The following is a 24201-nucleotide window of genomic DNA, read 5'->3' on the forward strand; positions in this document are numbered from 1 at the left end:
AGCGCGTCGCCGCTTTATTACGTCAGCGTCGCCATTTTCTGACGACTACCGTAACGTAAGGGAACACACTGCGCACAACAAATGCTCTCTTTCTCACCCACAGCTGTCTTTTAAAGTACACTCACTGACTTTTATTTATTTCAACCAACATAAACAAAGCGTTGACTTTAACCATAACCAGATAATCCCTAAATATAACCCACAATTCAAGTCTTAAACCTGAACTTAACCAGTTCCCCTGAAATGTGGTTCTGCCTCAGTAGGATTGCTGGTCCTCACAAGGTGAATGTTAATGTCAGAGAGTGTCCTAAAGAAGTGAAATATTGTATATTGTTATGTTGTTGTTGTTGTTGTCTGCATTCTGTTTTTATATTTCATAGACATACACTTTACAGAAGTTACTTTTAACAATTGAATGGTTCAGGTGACTGCACTGTGAAATGAAAGGTAATCTTGAATCTTGAAATACAAGTACACTCTCTCACTGTAAGAGACAACACCAGTTTCATATTGATAGATAGATAGATAGATAGATAGATAGATAGATAGATAGATAGATAGATACATGTACTATGTCAGGAAACGGTAGAGACCGTGATGTAAACATGGTGTAAGTGTCAGACAGTTATTGTATAGTGTGATGGCTTCAGCTTCAGGCAGGAAAGGTTTCCTGTAACGTTGAATGCAACGTGTAGAAATCATTGTAGATTATTAAGCCAGGCTAATTTATAGAAAAGAAAACTTGAAAATACTTGAAAAGTATATGTAACAGTAAATGTCCATAAATTCTTACCAGGACTGACTGAGGTTGTGTTCAGGACATCCATTTTTTTTTCTTTTACTGTACAATCAAATGTCCCATATTTGTACATTTTAAGCCAAACATTATACATTTTGAGATGTAATAAGAAACAAAAATGTCCATGAGACATAGTATGTCCATACTGAAGACAAGAGAGCAAGAGAAAAATAAGAATAGAAATAAAAACAGGCAAAATAATGTGAAAATATACAGTTTATTGTACAATATAAACAGTGAAAATATGAGTGACAGTGAGTACGGGCCTGTTTCACGTGTCTTTACTATATTGTTTCGTACCCTTTGTGACCCCATGTGTTCCTGGGCTGACATGTTGCTTGTGTTATTTCGCTGATTGGCTTCCTCTGTCTGATTTTCTTGTATTAATTTTCTTATTCCCATCATAAATGTTCGTGCAGTGCTGGTTCATGACAAGTTGGGTTAAATGCTTTACGTTTTAGAGCAGATTTTTTTGAAAAAATCAAAAAAGAAAATCACTCAGTCTGTGTTTAGATGGAGCCACTCAACCCCCCACCACTGTTCTCCGCGTATAGCCCGCCCTCATTTGCATAAACATGAGTAATTTATGAATAATGAATGGTTTGCATTGCATAGCGGGAGCCGTTTCATTTGCATATCGCAGCTCAGCTGTTGTTTTATTTCCGTACAGTTGCGGGCGGCGATCATGATGGAGCAGAGTGTGGAGAGAGAGGGAGAGATGTGGCGCTTTAACACAGGTACGTGTTTATTCTTCTCCTTCTATAACATTTGAACTTCTCAAGTGTGAGCTCGGGTCAGTGAGAGGATCAGAGGAGGCTCGTGCAGCCGCAGCAGCTCGCGCAGTAGTAGTAGCAGCAGCAGCAGCGCGCGCGCGCCGCACTTCCACATCGACACTGCGTCTTTCCTTGAGAATTGCATAAACATGAAGTGTCGATGCATTATTGATGAGACCATTCCTGCTATATTTGCGCGCGCTGACAGGGCGCGTGATGCCCGCGCGCGTTACTGTTGTCAACCTAGTCAAACACACTTCCTTCTATTTTGAACCAAATCTATCTATCTGTCTATCTATCTATCTATGCTCAACTTAAAGGTTGTGGGTTCGATTCCCAGCTAGCCTACACGCACTTGTGTCCTTGGGCAAGACAATTAACCCCACATTGCTGTACCTACATGTGCTGTATATGTATGAATGGGTGAGTGAGTGAATGAATGAATGGGTGAATGGCAAAACTGAGTCATGTAAAGCAGCTTTAAGCAAAACTCGAAAAGCTCTATATAAATACACAGATTTGTCATTTAAAGGGCATGAAAATCATTCCATGACAGTGGCAAATCTTGTACTATCATACATATTTATAACAATAACCATAAACACGTGTGCAGGTAAAGCTGTTAAATAGTCAGACTCAACAGGTTTCTACAAAAAAATGACTGCTAATGATTCAAATGCAATTTTTGGTTCATAAAAGTGAAATAAAATGTACAATTAGAATAAGATTGGGAAGCTTGGACAAGACACTTAACCCCACGTTGCTCCTGGCGACTGTGTGAAAGATGTGTGATAGAAAACGTGCTGTACATACATGTGCTGTGTATGTATGAATGGGTGAATGAGTGGCTGAATGTCACAAATGTAGTGTAAAGCAGCTTTAAGCACAACTAGAAAAGCTTACATTACACTAACATACATATTTAGAATAATAACTATATACACTCAATCGTCACACTCAACAGGTTTCTACAAAAATCATTCAAGTAAAAAGCAATTTTTGGTTCATTTTTGCACATTTTCTTAGTTAAAGTAATTAGATGAATAAAAGTAAAATAAAATATACAATTAGAATATACAAAACAAAACAAAATGTCGCTTGAATGGGGCGCTGACCTGACCAGAGAGTTAAAGGGCAGGTGTTTGTTTGACCACCTCCTGGGGTTTGTTTGTGTTAAACACACCATATGTTACATATCCCTTTAATTTCTGTGCACACTCTTCTGTGTGTGTGTGTGTGTGTGTGTGTGTGTTTGTTTGTTCTCTACCTGTTTAAAGACCAGGAGCAGTGATGAGGTAAAAGACATCCAGTTAAAGACATGAATTGAGGCTATTTAAGTTAGTATATTAAGATGTGAATCGCTGTGGTTATGGTTGGGTATTATTAACTTATTACTGGTTATTAAGTTTTGGTCAGACTGCTCAAAATGTCTTAAAATCAAGATAGATGTGCAAACCTGTGCTTGTGAGGTCCATGGTTAAGTTTGGCTGGATGAATGTGTGAGTGGGCTGTGAACACATGAGAGGTCAAACATGTGTGTCGTTTCATGGGAAATCAGAAATGAATGAAGGGAATTGGTGTTTACTAACCAACTCAACTAAATGAACCTTGTATCCCAGACTCTCCCTGAGTGAATATACACTCAGATCTAAAATAATTTATCTGAAAATAAAAATCACCTGCTGACTGCGAAGCATCATCTTGTGGCTGTACACAACTTTTCGTGATGATGATGATGATGATGGAGGAGGAGGATAATCCTCCTCCCTTGGCCTACACCTCGCACCATCTCATGAAGTTACCTTCTTGTCTTGGAGGAGATACATTTATGATTTCTCTGACCACTGAGCAACCCTTGTTTTTGTCTGCATGCAGCGTGCGATCCATTCCGACTTCACACGCCAACAATCACGATGAAACCCTCATCCGCGCTCCTCATGTGTGCGTGCATATTAATTATCCCGCCTTTCACCTTGTGCTCTGCGGTTGCTGTGGCAACCAGGGATGGCAACGTCTCCTCCAAGGACACACACACACATGCAGGGGCTGCTGCTGGGCACCGACTCCAAAACAAAATGGCTGCCACCCCTCTTCTATGCTTTGTTCCGCATGACGAGAGAGAGAGAGAGAGAGAGAGAGAGCTCTAAACAAAAGCGGAAGTGCACCTGTGTGCTGCTGAGCATGGCACCTTTTCTTGTTGTGACGATGTGGGATGTTGTCATGCCAACTGACTGTCTGAGCCCCCGCCCCCCCCTCGCTGTTCAGCTGCCTGTCAGAAGAATTTAGAAATAAGTCTGACTGTTTAAAGTGCATTCACGTCGTCTGTGTTTGAACGCGTGTCCGTACACCGGTTTTCCTCAGGTTGGCATTAAGCAGCCAGGGGTTTCCCGTCAGACACTCAACACTCCCCCACTCTCCCTCTGTCTCTAATTGAGCTTTGTGTCTACCTCGTCTCCATTCAAATCCGGGCTCATTTGCATACACGCCGGACAGCTTCCCCCAGCTGTACAGTACAGAACTAAACGAGGGAACACAGACCCACTTTACGTGCTGTGAATAGTAAAGCAGCGGGGAGAGTCACTTTAGCCCCGGTTCTCCTGAAAATGCACCTGAGAGATGAGGGGAACTGAAATCAGTGACATTCAGAAAGCAGGTGCCAACAAAGAGGCAGCGTTTGTTGTTTTCTGTTAAATAAAATTAGACACGGCAGAAGGTGTGACACGTGTGTTTCACAGGTGTGTACGTTTGAATGTAGTTTCAGACTCTCGTCAGATTTGAATTCATGTCACAAACTGCCCTTTTCCACGTGATAATTGCCATCCGTTCCGTTCGGACGTTGCCGGGGTTTAATTTGGACCCGGCTGCCCCCTCGGCTGCTGATCCCGAGACCGAGACCGGTTTATGCAAGCACTGAGGAATTTTAGGGACGTTTTTTGCTTGAGTGCATAGAGAGAAGTAATTACGGTTTATTTTTTTTTGATGCACTCCAACCACACTTAACAGAACGTGTTAAGCACGCCCTTAATGGGAACCTTTATGCCCCAAGGCCAGTTTTCATTTCTGGCATATTGGTGGAGGATTTGTGACATTTCAACTCATTTTAGGATTCAATCAAAGCCGTAGCTCTGGGGGTGAATGGCACGCTCTTTATGGCAAATTCAACCGTCCTTGGTCTGCTTAGTATATGCACACAGTTTCCTTCCTTCTATACAGTCGACTGTGAATGGAATCAAATTTAATAAACCATTTTTACCATCCCCTCTCTTTGTGCATTTAAATGGACATGTTTTTTTTATTAAGAAGAACAAAGTCATTCATGCTCATCTGCAAATTGCTGCCGAGATGTAAATCACAGAGGGGGGGCAGGTGGAAGAAAAACCACACGTGGTGTTATAATGGAGTCTTTCTTCACAGGGTAACTCCAACAAGTGCGATCACAATTATTTTTGCTTTATTTTGTCTGTATAACGTCTTCATTTTGCTTTCTATAATTTACAGTATAGTAGATTAAGGGCAAGGTTATTGTTTGAAGGTGAAAATTTTGCACAAAACATGGTTTAAATGTCACATTTGATTTTTTATTTTTATTATTTGGTTTAGAAATAAAAACGTGTACGTGATTAAAACACCCACATAAATGCGATATAGTGTGTGTGTGTGTGTGTGTGTGTGCGTTTGCATATTATTCTAATTAAGAGCGAGAGGCCTATGATTATAGATGAAGAAATATGAGCTACAAATTGTGGGGGGCGGGGGGTAAGGGGAGGGGAATCTTGTTGCCCAGCAACACAAACCACTGATTTCTCACAACCAAAAAAGCCCAGCTAAGATTTAATAATCAGCGCAGCATTAAAATGCAGAGGGAGTTTTGTCGAGGCTGCTCCTGAAGGACAGTAGAAATTAAACGGGGTCGTTTGTCACCTCACAGGTGAATGAGTGACCAACACTCACACACACACACAACGGCAAATTAGTGAAACCTCAGGGTTTTGTTTGTTTTTTTTTGTAGAGAAAGAGAATATAATTAAACTCACGTGTGGGTGCATGTGTGTGTGTTCCCCGTTATTTGGAATTTTGTTAAATTTTTAATTTAACTCAGTTTGGCAAATTTAAGCTTTTTTTAATACAAACATAAAATCCAGTTTTGATGAAAAGATCTTTTACCGGAACATGTTTTTAAAAAAAGGATTTTTTGTTTGACAGGGTGTGAGATGCATGCTGGCTGTTGAAAGTGTTCCCGTTCTAATCACTCGCACTGCCCCCCCCCCACACACACACACTTTTGTTTTCCTAATTGCCGCCCTCCCCTTTTGTTGGGAGCGCTCTCAAGAAAGTGCCGTCCCTGCTGGAGAGCGCGCTGACGGCTTCCTGTGGACTTCCTGCCGACTCCCGACAAAAAGCCCCTGTCAGGTGGAGCAGCCATTAGTCACCGGGGTCCACATTGTCTCTGACAACATGTGACGTTTAAAGCACATGCATAATTCCGAAGCACTTTCTGTGCGCGCGACAACAAATTGCCCACATTTCTATCCCACAAAAGTGTCACGAATGTTGGGGGTGAACTTGTTCCCTTCTTTTCTTCCTCGGAGAAAACATGTTGATACAGAAAATGTTGATTTTTGTTGTCATTGGAATTTTGACAAGTGAACACGACTGGAGATGGACCAATTGTAATTGTTATTATAATATAAAACGGGGAGAAAATGGTTTGTGAGTGAGAGGAGGTTTGTCTGTTTTGTTTTTATATATTTTAACTGAACACATTTTGAGCTTTATTTACACATTTGTTTCCACCTTCAGTGTATTCTGATTAGATAATGCCCTCTTGTGGTCTCGGTGTAAGGAATATTAAAGGGTGCAAATACATAATTGATAACAAAATAAACCTATAGAGAGTAAAATATACTTTTACTCCATTTGTTCCTTTTGCTGACTCTTTAAACATTCATTTATTCATGACACATTTTAAATTATGTTTATAATTTAACATTCTCTTGTATATATTTTTTGTCTTTAATGTTCTTTTATTAAGAGTAACCTTAAACACACACACACACACACACACACAGGTTCACGCACCGGTGTGAATTACTCTCTATTTTCACTAGATGGGGTAAGAGCATCATTTACCCGGTGCAGATGTAACCTCGCTGCACCCTTTTCTGCAAATGAACCGATCTGGATTTCTTCATATTTTAAGATCTTCCAGACATTCTGAGGTCTGAACTTACGCCGCCCCCAAAATGTTTGCCACCTATAGCAAACATGTGCACGTGTTTGAAAATGCGTGGAGGAGGAGTCTGAAGTGTTTGTTTCTGTGCAAAAAAAGAGGCAACACTGACTCACTAAAGTGTCTAAATATGGAGGAAAAGAAAAGTGTGTGTGTGTGTGTGTTATCTTTGTGAGGACCATTGTGACTCATAAACCAGAGGAAGTGAGGACATTTCAGCTGGTCATCACTTAAGATAAGATAAGATAGTCCTTCATTATTGCTGCAGCACAGACAGTAAAGATAATAAATAATAAACGTACATTTCCAATAAAGTACAATATGTAAAGATATTAACACAAACTAAGTCTATTTAAGTCTTTGTGTCACACCTTAAGTCGTTGTGTTTGGGTTAAGACCTGGTTTTCGGTTAGTGTTTAAATTAGGTTTAAGTTAAGCTTAGGTTAAAGTCGAAGGTTGCCAAGTTTGGGGGTAACAAGAGTGTGTGTGTGTGTGTGTGTGTGATGGATTGAGCTCAGTGTGGCACATGAACAGGCCCAGTTTGTGTGTAACTGGTGTTTGTGTTGAACAGAAAAGCACATTTTGCTGCAGTACAATATTTAGAACCTGTTTTAAATTTCATTCCATTCCGTTTCTCATATATTCCCACCCCAAAATTGCGTTTCTCTGCGATTCATAAACTCCTTCCTCTCTCTCTCTCTCTCTCTCTCTCAGGGCCCCTCTACTGCACCACCACCACCACCTCCACCTCAAACACTGGTTCATACATTCATTTCAAAGTCGCATATCATTAGCTCATGGTTGTGTTATGGCCCGCTGTTGTTCGTCTCGGCCCGGCTCCTCAGCATGTCTGAATTGGTGCGGGAGAAAGAAGCGGAGAGCTTAACCACCAGAACTGTGAGACACTGTGGAGATGACAAGTAGCTCCTTGATTAACCCATAGGCTGGTTGAGCAGACCCACACTTCGCCTGTGTGCTTTATTCATTTCCCTTGTCCTTTTCTTTCAGAAAGAGACCCAATAGAGCCCAGCAGGTGAATGTAAAGAAACGCGAGAGGACTCCCCTCTGATCAGCCTTTCAGGCTCAGACAAAGGGCCGGCCCACCTCTTGTACAGCTGCATTAAAACCCTGATTAAAGCTCTTCCTGTTAGCAATTGATTGAGGATGCAAAAACCAACAAAACCCCGCACTGCTGAGGCCCCCGATAATGACCGAGCCCCACCTACAAAGCACAGGCTTCAAATGATTAGTGGGGTTTTGTTTTCTTAGCAGGGGTGCGTGCGTGTGTGTGTGTGTGTGTGTGTGTGTGTAGTGTAGAGAAAGAGAGAGCTTCTACAAATAGATCCAATTAATCTATGAGGGGAAAAAAATCTCTCCTTCCTGTTCTTTAAAACGGTATTCTGGCCTAAAATGTAACACACACAGTCACATGCTCGTCATAATCATGTTTTTTAAACGTGGATTATTTCTCACTTGTCACTGTTATTATTTTATTGTGCATGTTGATGATTTTATGAGAGAACACTGCATGGCGAGATGCTGTATATGAGTGTGTGTGTGTGTGTGTAAGAGAGAGAGATTCCTCTTCAAGAATCCATAAATATTGCATTTCACTTCTCTGACGGATCGTTTGACACATTTCCACGTTTCCTCAACAAATTCCCACTGTCGTACCCCAGCCCCTCCTTTTGTCAGTCGTCCTCCAAAAGGCAGATCCTGACAATTATCCCCGAGAAACTCTTGATCTAGAAAAGCCAACATGCAGCTCCATCACATACGGGATCCTGCGTCACTCACTTCCGCCCCTTCTCTTCTCGTCGCTCAATCTCTGTGTCATTGCACTCCTCTGCATTTACACCAATCACCAGTTCAAATGCAGAAATTACACGTACGGAGCGCTCTGTGTCGTCTGCATTTTCACACGCACAAAAGAAAAATTAAAAACCCCCACATGCTTCCCCTCTGTGCTCAATTGTAACCGTGCAGCTAATTCACAGTTTGGACAGAGGAGGACATTCCAAAAAGAAAAAGGAAATAGATAATCGTGGCTTGGAAGTGGTCTTATTAAAACATATTATCAACAAAGGTCCGGCTGTGTAAAACTGATGTACAAAATTATTATTTTTGTTTGAATAGTAGGAGACAGACAGGCAGACAGGTGCTGATGAAAGGAGGACGTCCTCAGGCCGCAGTGAGGACGCTGCATGGGCAGATTTGGCTCCGAGGCGTCACCTTACTCCACTCACAACCCACTCGTTTAACAGAACGGGGTCACCGCTCCACACTGTACCTACACTTACACCGTGCCCTCGTGCAAACTCACACACACACACACACACACACTTTTAGACCCAGACGTCCGCCTACGCCCACTGTAAGCCTCATAGTCTAGTTTTAATATCGACTCTGTGCCTCTCTTCCTCCCACTCGTCTGTTATTAGCCTCAGACAATCAACACCTGACTCCACCCCCTGGCATGATGTTCATGAGTCAGAACGACCAACTCAGAGTTTTATTTATATGTGTATATATATACACATATAAATATACATATATATAAACAATTACTACATATATATGTATATGTATATATATATATATATATATATATATGTATGTATATGTATACATATATATATAAATATATATATATACATATATATATAAAAATAACTACATATATATATATATATATATATATATATATATATATATATATAAACAATTACTACATATGTATATATATATATGTAGTAATTGTTTCATTGTATTCCTCAATCCGAAAAAACAAAGTGCGACGACTGCAGAGAATCAGGGAAATGAAAATTAGTGAAATGCGCTGTATAAGCACAAGTATGTGGGATTACTTAGGAATTATGCAACAAGGAATATTTCCAATATGCGGACAATTAACGATTCAGATTCATTTTATTTATTTATTTTTTTGATATTTCAGACATTGGGAGTCTTACTAGCAGCATTCTGCCAGTCTTCAGTGCCAGTTCATTTCAGTGTAAATCATGAGAGGGTTTTCTTCATGTAAAACCAGCAGGATATTAGTTACACTAGTAATGTAATCCCCAATTTTTTATCAGATTTTTTGCTTTAAAAGGGTAGTACGATTTTAAAAAAGAGGACAATATTTTGTGTTTAAGAGAAGCTTTATTTAATTCCACGTGGGCAAATTGTGGCCCTCACATGAAAAGAGTAAATTGAACTCTGTCTGTGTCTCGTCCATTTGCACCTCACACGTGTCTTTTGCTCTTATAACCTTTTTATTTTGCTTATGGGCATGAATAAGAGCAGGGGGTCCGTTTTTGTAGAGTGTACAAAGCGTGTGTGTTTTTGAGCGTCGTCGTCTGCATCCATTCGCCCTTCGCTGATTTATTACAGATAATGTTCACTTGTTGCTCTCCGCCAACATGTCTGCTCTTCATCTGGATTTGCGAGCGCGTCAGGAATTAATGACCACCACAGCAATCGCAAGAGGCGCGCGATGAGTGACACGGTGGTTGAGCGCTGTCACTTTTGATTGTCTAAAAATATGCCTTCTATTTCTGTGAAGGGAAAAATATTAAGATGTCGGCTTAAATTATTGCGTTGTTCGGGTATTTGTCGGGTGTTTTTTTGTTAGGGATAAATCTTCAAATCATTGTGGAGTCATGATGGCGGGGAAAAACCACTTGTGGGTGTGTTTTCATGCTCGGCACTAACCGCCACAGAGACTGGCAGGCCTGACCCAACCTCTGTCCTTGCCCACACACACACACACACACAACAAACAGCAGCATGTTGTCACACACTCGACCCCGCTGTGACAGCACTGGGTCACGGAGGCAGGCGACATGCCGGCGTGTACCGTCAAACACAGACGTCAGTGTGATTGTCAGTGACTCTCTAAAATATCTCATGGTCAAAACACACACACACACACACACACACACTGGCTCAGTATCCTGATCTGTCTGACCCCGGTGGATGTGGATCAGCGCAGATTCGCTGACAACTCAGAAGACTCCGGCGTGCCGACACGTCCGCTGTCGATGAAGCGCCGCGTTGAATTAAAAGTATGTTTGACGCTAAAGAGGAGCTAACCTGATTTGACTGGCTAATGAGATTTGATTGGACTCGGCCAGAGATAAAGTGCTCCAGTGTGTGTGTATGTGGGGGGGTAGAAATGGATCGGTGTCAGCCAGATCTGCTCTTTCACTTGATAATGGAAGCAAATACAACCAAATGAACCCCGAGGTTGAGGAAGGAGCTAATCTGAAATGTTAACAGTTGCCTTAGCGTTGATGTCGCTCCGGGTTTTTATCGCCACGGTTATCAAATAGCCTCTGCTAAGTGAGCATTAGGGGCATTTAGTGCGGTGATTGCCGTGTTCTCTGGTTTTTATTATCGCTCAGTGGAGGAGATGAATCAAGCATAATCCATTTGGGGTAATTGTTTGAGTGTTTTCCGTTTAACGGTTTGCAACTTTGGTCTCGTGTTTGTTTCGCAGTGGAAACTTAAAATTGCGCTCACTTTTTTTTTTTTTTGACTAACACTGTGGCTCATTTTGCCGTGAGAAAAGCTTTTGATGAAGAACGCTGGGCTTTCCTAGGTGTTTCCAGAGGTGAGAGAGAGAGAGTGTGTGCGTGTGTCTCAGAAGTGGAATGATTCAAAGTGTTGATAGGGTGAAGGTGGGTTTCCTCCTGGAATCTGGAAGAAAAACATTTGACTCCATAAATGGCCATTTATACCTATTTCAAGTATGTGGAGTACTGGCTGGAGTATGTGTCTCTGTTTCTCTGACTCACACGTTCTCTGTAGCATCGTTGTTTGTGTTTTCTATTTAAAGACGCCGAGGTGCGACACACACACACTCCTTCGTCCTCAAAGAGCTCTCAACATTGATCATAAAAATCATCCTGCAGGGTGGAGGGGCAGAACATATCTGATCTGTTTGGCGCTGTTGCCTAACCGGGTTCGGAACAAGGGCCTTTCTGCATGGAGTTTGCATGTTCTCCCTGTGTGTGCATGGGTCTTCTCCGGGTTCTCCGGGTTAACTCCCACAGTCCCAGTTCACCCTAAGTCAGCTAGGATTGGCACCAGTGCCCCCCCTGCGACCCTCATGTGGAGGATAAACTGGTAGACAATGAATGAATGAATGAATGTTCTAGTTCCTAACGTAATGAGAACCCAAGACCTGGAAGAAAGCAAAAATTTACAAGATAATTTCAGCATTATTACAAATTGTTGATTCTGTAGAACGAAATTTCAAGGTCAGCTAGTTTGTTGATGTAGTTTGAAAAAACTAAAAAACTAAAAACTATGTGCCATTGTTTGCCCCAAAACTAGATGGATGAGTAAGCTCATGTTTAGAAATACTTATTTATAATCTGCCGCATCTTCATTTCAGACTGATCTCCATCCATCCTGTAGCACCCAATAATGTGGAGATATTTTCTTTACAGTAAAAACCAAACTGGCTGCTGATGAGGAACAATCTGTTGTGTCAGTATTGAGTGACACTATAAAATAACAACAATATAATAATCTGAGATTATTTTATGAAACTGTATTTTGCCTGGGATATAGAGTTTGATACAGAAGTGAAATACTTTTCAAGTGAAAACCTAGTATGGATGTAACCTTGAGTGAAGTTGTCCTAGCGATGCCAGGTTTCCTTGTCACGCTTCCTTGTCAGTATTACTCATGGAAGGATGCCATCTCTGTGAGGTCATCGGTCATAGGTGGTCTCAGGAGGGAAGTGGTCCAAAGCTGGTTTGTCTTCTGCTCATGTCAGATATACCTTCATATTTTTCCAAATTTGAGGTCCCCCCCCCAAAGATCCACCCCTGCTGAGCCACTAATCCTGTCTAAAAGAAACCAGGAAGATGGCTCCTCCACTCCATCTCTGACCTTTGGGTCCTCCAACACCTCCCAGTATGTGAGGGGATTAGCCAAGCAGGTCTGGAGCATCCCTGCTCTCTCAGTATGGCGCTGACCCTGCAGCCCTGTGGCCAGGTGGAGATCCATGATGGGTGGAAACCTTAGACTGAATTAGCTTCTCTCTCTTCTTTTTAAATGAGGTGTCCTGAAGGGTGCCAGGTAAGGCAGGTCGCGAGGGGTCGGCAAACCCCTGTGGTCTGACACAAAAAGAAGCAGAGGATCACCTGCCGCTTGCCAGATCAAATGAGAGCTTAAATAGGGGGCTCCTCTGCTGTCAAATCTCTCTCCATGAATAGTCAGGAAGGCCAGTCTACTGTATAGCCTCCCCCAGTCTTGGCCTCTTGTAGACCTGAGACCCTGTTGACTGCTAACACCCCTGTACTCCAGTCCAGGTCTCCTCGCAGTAGCCATCAAGCTCTTAATTCCTCCTCTCAGCCCATCACTAAGCATTATGTGCATAATGGACCTATAATCAACCCCTGGCCAATGAAGACTTTTTCTCTCAGCGTGTCTGCACTCATGTCGAGCTCGCATGTCGAGTTGCAATGAGATGCTAATTAGACTTCATATCTACGGGGCTGATCTGTGTGTTCACATTCGGGTGCTTTTAATCCACTCCATTGCGGGGCAGCTTGCCAATTTGCAGGTAGAATTACGGCTGTAGTCAGGAGGCGAAAAGGTAAAATTATCTTATAAAATATTATGATGTGGACATGTTTGAAGGGAGCTGTTCTTGCTAAAAACATGAATAAATAATTTTAAGTGTATGTACAGAGTGCTCTGTGGCTGAAAGGTTAATGGTCAGATGCAGTTCTCTCTCTCTGCCAAATAACCTCATCAAACCGCACCACATGACAGGGTAAGTGAGGGGTGTGGCGATCTAGGTGAACAACACAATACCCCTTGTCAGTCAGCCTCATTCCTGGGAGTGAAGAGGGGCCAGGGAGGGTGTGATGGAGGCAGCCACAGGCCCTTGGGTCCCCGCGATTGGCCTTAATCCGCCAGCTAATAAGTTCAGAGAGGGGCCATATGCTGCAGTGCAATGTGTGGGGAGGGGAGTGTTGCCTCATGTTACTTACACCAGGCCGGCGCTTTCTCAGGTACCGCCCTCCCACGGTCTGCTCCTTTGTATAAGGGGATCAGCCCTCTCCACGCTGTGAATGGTCCGAATTGATTAAACCCCACCGTATAATTGTCAGCAAATCCCAGCGAATCATTTCCCATCCATTTGAAAAGTACAATGTGCGTTTCTCTTTTTCTCCTCGCCTTCTTTATTCCTCCCCATCCCCAACCCTCAATGTCCCCTCCCGTTTTTAGTTTTTTTTTTTTAAGACTCAGGTTTGTCCCTGTATGCCACTCTTGGCCCCTCTCTCTCTCTCTCTCTCTGAGAGAGAAAGCAAGTGGCAGGAGGAGGAAGAGGATAAGAGGAAGCAGGGGTGAGGAAGCATGGGGTATGCTTGGCTGGACAGTTGGCTGTACATGAAAGTAGGCGATGGGGGGAACTTGTTTTAATTTGCAGTCCAAGCCGGTGCTGATCTGAGCTGGTACCTGCCTGGGCACAGCCAGGACCGGGGCCGGTCACGGTATCTGATCAACAACAGGTTTTGAAGGACGCAGGAGTCAAACAGTTAGCGCTGTTTTTAAAAGTCAAGTTAGGAATGATGGATAGGTCACTTGGTGGCGCTCCTGAGGCTGCGGTTCCTCTGTTATGAAAGCCTGTGCTTGTGTGTCTTGTACAAGAGAGACCTGGCCATAAAGGTAGTATGGTATTAAGGCATGATATTAAGACATTGCCAAGAAACTTAGCTTTTTTCCTCTATAGCATTGAAAATGAATTAAAATTCCACCCAAAGTGATCAATTGTGAAAGTTTAAGCTTCTTTTGTAAAATATTTTAGAAAACACGAGCAGCTTTCTTCTTCTAAGCTCTGTCATTATTCTGGGGGGAGTGACATTTGCAAAGCGCCATTTAGAAAACAGTCCATACGTATATTGGTAGGACCGAACAATTAATTGTTTCCAAATCAAAATGTGTGTGATTTGACAAAAATGCTATTATCAAAGTGCAAAGGCTGCAAATGAAGTGTTGTGTTTTTATTGTTCTATGTCCTGTGCCATTTAAAAAAAAACCCACCCAATTCATGTCTGTACATTGTTATTGTTATTGTTGTTGTTGTATCCTGATCTTATCTTATCTCCTGCTTTAATGTTCTGTCACATTTTCAATTTATTGCAAAGTGAATATTAAACTGAAGGTTGACCGTAAAATGTTATACCGCACATCGAATTGCAATTACAATGTCTGTCAGGGAAAAAAAAATAAAATCACAATTAGATGTTTCCTCACATATAAGTCAACAAAACACTGTGTTTTCTCAACTAGCCAATATTTATCTGAACATAAACCATTATATCGCTTTAAATATCTCGACACTCGAACAAGGGCTCAGGGGCTAAGCACGTCATTGTTAACGAAACGTAGATTTATTATGATTTAAGGTCCAAAATTCAACAACTAATTGTGATATTTCGTTGGATTTTAGTCGTGTAATTCATTTCAATGTAATTTTTTTTTAAAAAAGGATAGCAGAAATCGCACCAACCAACACCTTTGACACTTCCTCTTGCTCTAATCAGTCGCCTATTATGAGCGAACATCCATTCATTGATCTGGGAAGTCCCTCGTCAGAGGTTTAACACTCTCTGACCCCACTCACTTAACCCTTGACCCCCAGTGTCCCATTCTGGGGGATTCGGTTTATTTCATTTGGCCTGTGTCTTCAGGACGACGTATCTGTATCAGGTCCTGGACACGAGTTCCGCCCTGAATTATGATCGTTTTTAAGTGTCGAAGAATTCTTAAAACTATACGTCGTAGCACAGAGTTTACAAAGTTGTGTGTAAATGACATAAGAGGACGTCAACCTGGAAAGGTTTCGTAAAACGTCAAATTTCCAAGGTCAAGAATAAACCTTCACACTCAACTAGTGTTGGGCTGGATATTGATTCAATAAACGTTAATATGGTAATTGATATTGATACGTGGACTTTAATACGATACTGCTTTCAATACAAATTTTAAATTAAAAGTCCTTTTTAACAAAGAAATCACATTACACGTTCTGGTTTTATCTGATCTGGTCTAATCAAATGTTCCCCTTTCATATTTATGTTGTACATTTTAGATTTTCTTTCATCGAGTAAAACACATCACGGACATTCTCACACACACACACACACACTTTTTTTTAATATGAGGGGATACCACTCCAGTATTGTAGTTTCATGCGCAGCTCCAATACACATCAAAAGTACCCTTCACCCTAGAACACCTAAGCTTTAAAATGTCTTGGTTTTTTTGCTTATTTTCACCATAAAAGGACCAGAAAATGTCCTGTAATTAAGTGCTTTTGCCCATTTTTTCCTTTAAAAAAACGGATTTTGCGTGTTGAATTTTAAATTTGAACAGTTTTTGGCTCAATGTCCAAAAACAGGCCAAAAAAATGGAAAGTTGTATTTGCAGGTGTTTTTCCAACTCCCTCCTCTCTGGCGACAAGGACGCTGATTCAAGTGAAATAACCGCAATAACCACACGTTGTACTTTGACGTGCAACTTCTCGGCTTCCAAAAACCGCTGTGATTGTTCCGGTAGCACAAACCGTCGTGTAATTACATAATAACGCGCTCAGCGGTAAAGGGTCAACATTCCTTTATCTACTTTTCTGGCTGTTTAAACCTGGAATTTAGTTGAGAAGTTGTTGACGTATCTCTATTTAAGTATCTAATAGCGCAAAATTCATCTCACGTTGTTTCCCTATCCTGATCCCCTATACATTTTGGGGTCATCTCCACACACACACACACACACAGGCTGTGTCACCAATCTCATAACCTGACACGGATCTTCATCTTTGACGCTCGGGCTTTCATTACTGGCTGAAGGGCGTTGTTTGTGGGAGTGATCTTCATGTAAAGTGCTCATAAAGGATCACAGGCCGTGGCAGGCAGAGTTTTTTCTCTTTTACGATCGCGGAGGTTACAAGGAGACGCGGGACAATGCGGCCGTCCTGGCTGCACTCATAAAGAGGACCGCCGTGTAGGGTTTTTGAGGTCTGTATGTGGTCATGGCGAAGGTGATGAGGAAGAGGAGGATGGGGGTAAAGCTGTACTGCGAGAGTTTGCATTTATGGACGGATAATTAAACTCAACCTAGCCGATGCTAATTCATATATATATATATATATATATATGAAAACGGGCCGTCCACATCCTTATAGGTGGATACAAGATGCATATTAACATGCTAATCCTGGGTGTAGCTCATGGTCAGGAAGTGCTGCTGTACCCCTGGCCTCCTTATTTCTATGCAGAGCAGTTAACCTTGAGCTCAACGCTGGGAAATGCAATCGTTAAAGACTGTCCCTCCAAAAGACCCCCATCTAGAGAGTTAATTATCTTTTTTTCCCACTCACAGTTCTGCGACGTTAATGACATGCAGTGCATATTCTGCTCCTCCCCCCGCTACTTTTTAACCGAAATGCTGTCTATCATGTTGCTTTGTGTCACCGCGTGCACACTTGTATACGGTGTGGTTTGTGTCCCCCGTCACAAGGTAAGACGTTCCCATGGACGTGTGCAACCGGTGTGAGGCTGTTGTTGTCGTACAGATGGTGTAAGTGCCGTGCCATTGTGGCCATAAACTCCCACGTACTTGCCAAGTCTTTTTTTTGGTTTTTTGTGGTCGTAACTGCAACTGCAAGGTCAGCAGCTTGTCACGTCCAGGGTCGTTCAGCACTAATTCCTTAATGATGTCCACTAATTAGCACGGGGGAGTCCATCAGCAAGAGTCTCCTGGGAATGAGGTCGTGGTGTTTCGGATCGCGAACTCTGACCCCCGTGACATGCACATGTTGCTCTTGTGCCGTTCGGGTCAATCAATGGGAACCTTGTCGAGGGCCTTGAGCAAACAGGTTCTGCCCCATTGTTTGTAAAATGGGATGACCAGCTGTCTTGCTGCCCATCATCCCATAATTATGGGACACATAAGGCCCGCAGTTTACTGTGTGCAGCTCAAATGGTAATGATACCCACCGAAAGGATGACTTAAACCTGTTTTTATTTTTTACATTTTTAAGACCCAAAAAATGAAAGTCTGTAATCTGTGTAATCGGTGGTTCCAAATTAAACAAAATATATATATTATTGATTGTTATTATTATTGTTATTATATAAAAATTATATATTTTATTATATAATAATAATAATAATATTCAAATGATCACGGGTTGACGTCACGTACAGAGACAAAGTAGGAATAAAAACAACAATATAGAGAAGCGAAGGCATTAAAAGAGATTAAATTTAATTATATTGTAAACATTCAAATTATTCAACTCAAACTGTCAAAGAAAATTTGACAGAAAAAAAAAGAGAATTAAGTACATACAGTGATATCAACCTGTTGTAGCCACTAATCTGAGTTGAAAATCCTATCTGCAAAAAGAGTGTATTACTGGATAATAACAACAACAATAGTAATAATAATAATAATAATAATAGTTAAGCATCGTTACATGCCAATAATTCCCTTGTTAACCTCTTGCTCTACAACAAATTGCCCCCCCCTCCCTTTGCTGAGTAAACACTTTAGCTGTGTCCATCCAGTGCAGCCAGCCCCCCCCCCCAGAGGGGGCGTGGTCTGGCGCTGACCATATCCTCATTTGACCCGCATTTCCCATATGGAGAGAGAGAGAGAGAGACAGCGGGGAGGTCAAGGGTTAAATGACCAGGACTGTTTTACAAGGCAGTGGGGAATTCGGGGGCAAACTGGATTGTCGATTGACGATTGTCCAGGCTTTGTCCTGCAGCTTATTAACGACTCCATTAAAGGCTGTCTGCCGTGTATTTGAACAGTTATGGGTTATCAATGTTAATATTCCAAACTTCCTTTTGAATTGATTGATATGTTGAACATAAGGAATACGGATAAATCTGGAGTGGAAACATGAAATGGAAACACTTTTCCACTCTAATCTGCTTTTGTTTCGTTGTATGTATTTTGTCCAGTTCGTCGTTCATTGTTTTGTTTGTAAAATAGTTATAAAATAGTATATAAAAGATCATTTTACAGTAGGGTATTTTAATTAGCAGCCCACTCATGATACTCACATTTACGCAACAAAACACAGTAATTGATGAAATTGTAAAGCTTTACAGCGTATTATTACATTGAAATGGTTATTATTACATTGAAATGGTTATTATTTTTTTATACTGTATCATAGACTGTGAGTGATGCAGCGGTGACGAGCCGTCCGCACCTCAGCGTCTCCACGTCTCCCTCGCACAGGTTATGAATCTGATTAATGCGGGCTCCGCTTTTGTCCGAACGCCCCGTGTTTACATAAAGAAGCCCAGTGGGACCAGCCCTGGAGGTCAGGGGGTCGAACCCTGGTTGTCAGAGAGCCTTGTGACATTTCTTTCCCACGTTTCCCCCCCCGGCCCCCATTGTCCGCGGCGAGGAGCCCCCCCCCTGTTAACGTTTGGCCCTGGGAGGTAGTGTGGCGTGAGAGGGAGAGGCCTCGGGGCATTGGACCCTCAGCAGGTCCCTGGGAAACGGGCGTAACCGGGCGGGGCCGAGGCGAGCGGGGGACAGCATGGGGTCATTTTCCGGCTTGCTGCCCCTCTAAAGGGCTTTGGAGAAGGCTATTGGCCCCTGGAGGAGAGCTGGTGTGGAAGATGGTACAAAGGCCTTTGTGTGTGTGTGTGAGACTAAGAAACAGAGATGTGTGACTGACGACACACCTCTCCAGGTTTGTCTCGGTGTCTAAATGATTATTTTATAAGACGCCGACTGATTTTATCGATCAATGATCGGGTTTATGGGACGTAACAAAATGATGATGATTTTTAAATTAGGAACAGTGTAACTTGAGTTTTGAACCCAATGGTCATAGGCTCACGTGCTTATAAATGATGAATGAAACATGATAAATGAGTTAATCACAAAACAAAACTACTTTACTAAGACATTATCAGCCCTGATTGTAATTTGTAACTTTACACGCGTTTGTTGTTTGCGAGCTGCGGTGAAATGATGCCATGTTTATTTATACCGCGGCGTGATCCCGCAGAATTGACGCGCACATTCCTTCTCCCTCTCACCTTTTCCCTCACTACTCACTAAGCAGATGTGCATTTACATTTCGCCTCTTGTAGTCCGACAATGTCATTTGAGGCCAACATGCTGAGCTATTGAATAATAAATAGACATCAGCACAAATGAATAAATAAAACATTATCATTCTGCCATGATCACCCCGTTTTTCCCTCCGTCTACATGGCAAAAAGAGAAAAATACATCGCACATTTCTACTTATGAAAAGGTCATTCTTTTTCCTTTTTTTTCTTTCCCTTTTGTTTTAATGCGAACCTGAGATTTCCTTTTTCTGTTTTCACAGTAGAATCCAAGCGAGAAGTAACATAACTACGGCTTTGTTGATCTGTAGAAGGTTTGTTCGCTTGCTGCTCTTGAGAAATGATGGTAGAGACACACACACACACACACACACACACGCACCACGGCTACTGACTCCTGTGGAGTCAAAGAGCCAGATGCAGCAGAAGGATCTTGGCGGAGAAACAGTCTCTGGTGTACAGCGAGGATCTCTGCCATTTCACTCCTCTTTGGTGCAGCCTTGCGTGCGTGCTGATGACTGGCAGCCATTTTGTTTTTATGCATTAAAGATCCCCCCTGTCTTTGCTTCACATCTTTACATTATTTTATTTTCCTCTCTCTCCCTAACCCTTAAAACACGTTGATTCTTCTTTCTTCTAAAATCTTATTTATTAACCATGAACCCGCTTATGACGTCATGATAATCATGATAATCATGATAATCAGGCTATCTATGGATTTATTTAGATTTTATGACTGTAGAATTGTCAAAAAAGAAAACTTTCACTTACAACATCTGGCAGTTATTCGACCGTTTAGGAATTACTGGTGAATCTCGTCCGTGATTGGACAGTAGTTCTATATCTATATCTATCTATCTATCTATCTATCTATCTATCTATCTATCTATCTATCTATCTATCTATCTATCTATCCATCCATCCATTTATCCATCCATCCATCCATCCATCTATCTATCGTCTACTGCTTTATCCTCCACGCGAGGGTCGCGGTGTGGTGCTGTGCCAATCCCAGCTGGCATAGGGCAAAAGGTGGGGTCACACCCTTGGACAGTTCGCCAGTCCGTAGTGTTTTGAATGTTCTCGATATCTAGGAGTTACGGTAATGACAAATCCTTTTGGTGATGACAGGATTTGGCAGTAGGGTTAGCCACATTTCATTGTAATGTCCATGACACTAAAGCCCCTCTTCCACCATCTCGACTCCCATTGCCTCGGTCACATCACACGTCCCGGCTCTCCCTAACTCACCCAAGATGTGAAAGCTGAGAAGTTGCACGTCAAAGCCAACATGTGGTTATTACGGTTATTTCACTCGCGCCGTTGCAGGAAGCCGGATGAATCAGCGTCCTTGTCGCCAGAGAGGAGAGAGCTGGGAAAACACCTGTACATAAGGCTCGCCCAAACACTTGGCACAGCACAGTTCAGGTTGTGTTTCCATTACAAAATAGTACCTCCTCAATGTGGGCGGAGTCATCACTGCACGGCACACGCCCACACAAAAACGCGTGACTAGTGACTTGTAAAGCAGTTGTTTCGCCGCTTTGGGCAGTGCTGTCGCTAAATACACCAGACTCCTCTGTTAAATATTGAGATTTTAGACATTTCCCTGGTAATTGTTGGAGATTAACCCACGTTTTTAGGATTATTAAGTCTTTTTTAACCGATCTAACTGATCGGCATTGTTCGGCTTGGTTCTTGTGTTGGACGTCTCTTCCTGTGGCCTCGCCAGGTACCAGGTACTATCGCTAATGGAAGCGCAACATAACTGCGCTAGTGGGAACACCACCATAAACCACGCAAAAAAAGTATTTTTTGAGCCATGTGACCTGGTGCAGATGGGTGAGGCATTTCTTTAGGTTTGAAGAAGGACCTGGGCCCAAAAAGTCATCCGGTCAGTCATAAAATTATTTTTGGGGCAGAACAACTATAGCTTTGTTCTGCTTTTCGAGGTTGGATGTGCACGCCTGTTCACATCTGCTGTACAAAATAACGACAAAGCGGCGGTCTGCTCGAGCTTGAGTGGAAAAGGAAATGAGGAGTTTTACTCATGGAGAAAAACAGACAGGCATGGTTTGTTTGCCTCTAACAGACCATGCAGGCTCCTGAGTGCTGTATATAAAAGTTTCAGCGAAACGCCTATTCATCCCATTGCAGGTTTACCTGGGCTGAACGTATTGCCAGTAGAATATCAGCCACGAGAACTATCGCCTGATAGAATCTCTCCACTTTACCAAATCGCAGACAAAAACATTGCAATCTAGCGGCTGATTGCAACTATTTCCCTGCTTCTGTCTTGGGCAGAATTGTTTCTTGGCCCCTCACGAATTGAGTTTATCAGGTGTTGAACAATGGTATTGTGGTGGTTTATCAGGTGTTAAACAGCAGAATAGAATATTGCGGGGAAAGAGGTCGCGAGTTCCTCTTTGTTTTGTTTCACTTTGCAAAAAAACTCAATACGCCGCATTGTTTCAATTTCATCGTGGAAAGAGGGCAGAAAAATGGATGCGCTGCAGCGTTTCAACACACATCTTTTGGCATTTTTATTTTCAAATGTATTTATTCATAGATCTGACATTTTACACAACCTCTGAATGCCTGGGAAAAAAAAAAGAGAGAAAGAAATCAAATTTTCCCGAGCAGACTCACAACATAGTTTCCCCCTCTATCGTGTTCCATAGGCTGTCGGATCTGAGGACCGTTCACATGCTCGTTTTCTTCCTCTTCTGCCTCCCGCGCTGCCAACGTAAACCTGAACCTGAACCCGTGAGTGCAGGGGGGTAGATTTATATACATGCCCCTCCTTTGATGACAGGGTAAATATTCACACAGACAGCCAAGGTGCCCCCGTCATTACCCATATGCTGTGTGTTTGCCCACCAGTTAAATTCTTTGGGGGTTGTTTGGTGAGATGAATGGGACCAAAGTGCTGAAGGACATATCGAAGTTCAGCAAACAAAACCTCCGCTGACTGGGCCTCGGAGTTTAGCAGTGAGGGATGGGAAAAAAGAAGAAGAAGATGAAGAAGAAGAAGAGGAAGAGCGGTTGTACGGATTTGTCATTTAAAGCTGCCGTGACTGGCTGAGAGGTGGAGAGCACCCAGTTGTGCTTGTGCATCCCTCTCTGGTCCTGTTGGATGTGTGGAGATAGCTGAGTTGTCGTTCACCTCAAATGGGAGAAAAAAGAGAAGAAAAACCCTGTCAATATTCATCTATTTAATAATCCTGAATGTGCCGCTCACGGTGCCTTTTGAAGACTGTGGGGTCTGCATTTCCCTTTGATGTTCGTTCATTGTCAGACTCTCTATCTGAAATCTTCCAAGATGACATTTTCTCTTTTTTCATTCATTCAATCCAACCTCAAAGGTTTCCCGCAGTATTTCTCTAGTCCGCGATGCTTTGTTGTACAGAAGATGAGGGGAAGTAGGGGAGGGCACTTGAGTTGGCTGTAGTTCTCCACTAGGATTTGTATTACTGGGTAATGGATAGTGGGAGATTTAGGCGAGGATGCTACTGACAAAATATAGATGTTGTTTTATATGTGACTCGCCTCCCAAAGCATAGAAGTAGATTGCTCCAATTTTTCCCTTCCCCTTTTTTCAGAAACACAGAGGTGCATTGAACATGGACATGTTGTCTCTGCGCACACACACACACACACACACACACACACAGGTTTGCACGGCTATTGTCCCGAGGACACTGCATTGACTTCCATTCATTCGACAATGCATTATCCCTAACCTTAATAATAACCAGTTAATAACCAACCTTAACTTAACCGCAATTCAAATCCTAGCCCTAAAGATTACCAGTTCTGAAGTCCTCATAGAGGACCCGGGTTTTGGCCTCCATGAGGACTACTGGTCCTGACATACCAAAAAAGGTTCTAATAGGAAAAGGACAAAAGAAACACCAACATTAACACATTTATTTTCCTTTATTTAACCAGATAAAAAAAACAAAAACAAACAAAAAAAAAACCTAAACTAAACCCCATTCTAAACCTAACCCTAACCCTAAAACCAGGTCTTAACCCTCAAAAAGCCCTTTAACACCGAGCGTATCGCTGACCACAAGTTTGCCCAAGCACACTTTGCATCACCGTAATTACGCGGACGTTTGTGCTATCGGAGAAATTCCAACAGTTTCTAAAAGTGAAGACGTTGCACGTCAACGCCAACATGTGGTTATTACGGTAATTTCACTTGCGCTCTTTCAGGAAGCCGAAAAATAGGAGAGAGAGTGAGACGAACACTTGTTCATAGTT

The 24201-nt window shown here is 42.3% G+C and overlaps 1 long non-coding RNA gene across 2 annotated transcripts in view; it reads left to right on the forward strand.

Moving 5' to 3' along the window:
• LOC122770078 overlaps nt 1–24201 on the forward strand; it is a 40143-nt gene that overhangs the window by 397 nt on the left and 15545 nt on the right. Inside the window, exons 1-2 of one of the 2 annotated variants that reach the window (XR_006360491.1) lie at nt 7–55; nt 1470–1536. This is a non-coding gene — a long non-coding RNA (uncharacterized LOC122770078). Of the gene's footprint in view, nt 1–6; nt 56–1469; nt 1537–24201 lie in introns of those variants that run through there. The other variant, XR_006360492.1, reaches the window with a different exon arrangement.

Source organism: Solea senegalensis, linkage group LG5 (genome assembly GCF_019176455.1).
Source record: "Solea senegalensis isolate Sse05_10M linkage group LG5, IFAPA_SoseM_1, whole genome shotgun sequence".
Classification (NCBI taxonomy): domain Eukaryota; kingdom Metazoa; phylum Chordata; class Actinopteri; order Pleuronectiformes; family Soleidae; genus Solea; species Solea senegalensis.